The sequence below is a fragment of the Frieseomelitta varia genome, unplaced genomic scaffold (assembly GCF_011392965.1).
Source record: "Frieseomelitta varia isolate USP_RPSP 00005682 unplaced genomic scaffold, Fvar_1.2 scaffold_231, whole genome shotgun sequence".
Classification (NCBI taxonomy): domain Eukaryota; kingdom Metazoa; phylum Arthropoda; class Insecta; order Hymenoptera; family Apidae; genus Frieseomelitta; species Frieseomelitta varia.
In genome coordinates this window covers 352916-356568 of record NW_025109959.1, presented here as the reverse complement: position 1 = coordinate 356568, position 3653 = coordinate 352916, and the positions used below count along the sequence as shown (strand labels likewise).

The window sequence follows — 3653 nt, the reverse complement described above, 5'->3', positions numbered from 1 at the left end:
TGTGTACGTGTATATACTTTTATATGCGTATATAGAACACCAGCCGAAATTGGACGATTTGAAAGCATAATCCCGTCTTTGCATCGTGCAGTTCTTTTACCAAAAAAAACTTCGAGCTAGTTTGTTCGAGCCGAGCTGTATCCTTGTTTTTATTTGTCCAACGCTGCAGTATACGCGAGTGAACACTTGTGTGTACACAAAGTAGGGAGGGAACATACATTCTGAAAGCCGCCAACACGCGGCGAAAAGAACGTATTGTTTCTTTATGCTTGCGCATTGCTCGTTAAGAGTGACAAAATCTCACGGTTCCTTTTTCCAAATTGCAAGCTTTAAGAATTAATCCTTCGTGAAGGTCAATCTGGCAGATGTAGGATTCATTCTTACTATCAATAATGAATACGTTTAATAAGAAGAATATATTTGCAAATATAACGTGTATGTTCCATATTTGGGGAAAACGAATGAAAGCAAGATTTTGCTACTGGATCCAACATCCACCGTTCGAGGATTAATCGATAAACACAATCTAAAAAGGAGCCATACGGTCCGTGAATTACATTCTTGTCGATAAAGAATTTTGAAGACTGAGATATATATACGTGTATATACTTTTTTTTTTTTTCTTCGTTGCATCATTCTTATCGAGAGTATGCGATATGCATATACGAGCTGAAGCACGCGGAAAAATAAGCTGTATAGTATTATAAGTCAACTTGTATTACCGATTACGTTCTCCCTTCCCTTCTCAGCGCCTGTCTCTGGATGCAACTTCGATCGTTAAGTTTCGTCTCATTTGGAAAGAGGACGAAGCTGGACGAAACTGGTAACCGCAGCAGTTACCCGAGATGTGTTACCGCAACGTGGACCATAGATTTATCTGTGTGTTTCGCGTTCTCTTCCTTTCTTCTCCTTTCTCTCCTTCTTTCACTCTCACTCTCTCTCACACTCAATCATTCACTCACTCACTCACTTCCTTACTTTCACAACGGTTAACCGGTTAACTAAAGCCTTGACCAAGTCACCGAAATCCGATTGATACGACGCCTTCCCGTAATTCTAATGACTTCACGCGAATAATCAACCGCGTATAACCAAGTATATTCACGTATCGCGTAATAATCGGACAGCCATGTCGCAGCGAAAGTCATCCGCTGAAAGTTTCGTAATTTCGTATACATGAGTACACGTTTATGTACTGTACATACGCACACGGTGTGTGGCTTGGACGAAGCTACTCGTGTGTGTGTGTGTGTGTGTGTGTATGTGTGTGTCGGACCTTTTCGTACGTGTTTTCACACATCGTAAAATCGATTTTCATTGTACGATCGACACGTGTCCACAATCGTCGACACAGCGCTCAGAGCTCCTTGGTGTTAGTGTTTCTTTAATTCTCGCGTTCCTTATATTAACCGATCGTTTGAATTCATTTCACACCGAGATACGATATACGCCGTATAAGGTATTTCGTACACAGTATGTTTCCATTCCTCGAGGGGAAATTTTTTAGTCGAAAGAAAAAAAAAAAAAAGAAAAAGAAAAAGTCAACAAATACGTCTTTCAGCGATGGATGCTCTCGCTGTCGTTGCTAACTGCTGCTGTTGCTGTTCTACATTTCGTTATCGTGTCCTTTTGTTCTCTTTCGTTTATGAACGTTTATACGTTTTTGTCTCTGGTTTCATCGTTTGTTTCTCTGAACAGTCTTCGTGCGATTTCGTTTTAACACGCTTCAATATTCTCTCTCTCTCTCTCTCTCTCTTGCTTAATGAAAATTTTCACTTCGCGTGTGTACGCGAACACGCGCGATTTTTCCCTTGGCTATTTCGCGCGTTGTGCATATCGTTTCATTTCTCCGTCTTGCACAAATACAGGATTGTCCACACGTTTACATTCCGTACTAAAAGTGCAGCTCTATATAAAAGATAACGTTGCTTTTTTTCTTGCGCGCAGCAACTTAAGGCGATATAATTATATATGAATACTCTTATAATGTATCTATGTACGAACTCCGGTGGTCCTCTATTAAAAACGTTCCAAAAATGAATCCTTATTTTTTTTTGCTCGTACTCCGTCGATCGTATATTTTCACAAGTACTCTCACTTTCTCTCACTCCCTTTCTTTCTCCCTTTTGTCTCTTATTTCCTCCATTTCCTGTATCATTTATGCAAGGTACAATATAATTCAACAACGTGCATCTGCAGCCAGTATATAACGAGTATTTTTTCATTTTTTTTCTTTTTTTTTTTTTCTCTTAATAAGATTCATAATATATTATAATAAAGGACTACGTTTCTCTTTCTCTCCCTTGCTCTCCCGCTCTCTCGCTCATCCCTTTCTCTCTCCCTCCCACTCTCTCTTTCTCTCTCTTTCTCTCACTCACTCTCTCACTATCTCTTTGTTTTTCTCGGATGTTGTCCACAGCGAACGATCGATGAAAAACGAGTCGTATATAAATATTACTCCAGCAAAATAATCGCGTGACGACTAGCTATTACAAATACGGTTCGTATCGTGGCAAAAACTTCTTTCTTCTTCTCCCAACGAGAATGAGAAGAGAAAAATATACTCGTAGACAAATAGACAACAATGCACGACATGACAATTAATTGTTTGGTGTATATTATATCCTTCTCTCCCGGCAAGTCTTTCTGTTTATAAACTTCGTATGTGCTAAAAGAGACAGGACGATGGAGTTAGTGGGGCGTGGTGTAAAAGGGGCTCGGGGGTTGGGGGGGAGAGACATTCACGAAGATTATAGCGACACTATTATGTACAAAATAATTCCGGCGAAGTGACGTTTTCCGATATTAATGGTATACTTATCGAGAGCAATCTTTACACACGCCTCCAGTAAACCGGATAATAAAGCCATCTTAGGGAACACACACATATACGTATATATATATCGTTATTCTCATACGTCAATATGTCAGTTACTTGGTTGGAAAAAAAAAAGATCTTTCTCATGTAAAAAGTTGTGGTGGTAGTTAGTGATAGTGACTATGTGTGTGAGCATACGCATACGTGTATGTGTATGTGTGTTTATATATGTATATGTATGTGTGTATATATATACATACATACATATATATATACATATACACATATACATATATAATATTCGTGTATGCAATATATTGTAATTTTCTTCAATATATTATATCTGTTTATTTATCTTTCTCTCTCGCTCTCCCTTTACTTTCTCTCAATCTCCATACGCCGTTTACCGTGTCTCCTTCGTATAAATACTCTTTCCATTTTCGCTCTCCTCAGAAGTCCAATCACAAAATAAAGCGCAAAATCTGTCATCTGCTTCTTATATGCTTATCTTCCGTACTTTCCTTTCTCTTTTCCTAGGCGGCTCTTCTAAACCGCCTTTTCCTTTCTCTCTATACACTATTGCATCGGACGTGCCCGTAAACGCACACAATCATACATATGTTCATACACACACGTGTATATACGTGTATACATGTAATACATTCTCTCGTTTACACTCTCTTACACTCTTTCACTCTCTCTTTCTCTCTCTCTCTCTCCTTTTTCTTCTAATATCTTCATTCTCGCTCTCTTTCTCTCTCTCTCTCTCTCTCTCTCTCTCTCTCTCTCTCTCTCTCTCTCTCTCTCTCTCTCTCTCTCTCTCACACACACACAC

The 3653-nt window shown here is 39.0% G+C and overlaps 1 protein-coding gene across 3 annotated transcripts in view; it reads right to left on the bottom strand.

Annotated features, from left to right (window-relative positions):
• Nucleotides 1-3356: 3356 nt before the first annotated feature.
• LOC122527740 (cAMP-dependent protein kinase catalytic subunit 1) overlaps nucleotides 3357-3653 on the bottom strand; it is a 3161-nt gene continuing 2864 nt past the window's right edge. Inside the window, exon 2 of one of the 3 annotated variants that reach the window (XM_043652188.1) lies at nucleotides 3357-3594. The gene's annotated coding sequence lies outside the window, so the exon portion shown is untranslated. The remainder of the gene's footprint in view (nucleotides 3595-3653) is intronic. The other 2 variants (XM_043652189.1, XM_043652187.1) reach the window with 2 other exon arrangements.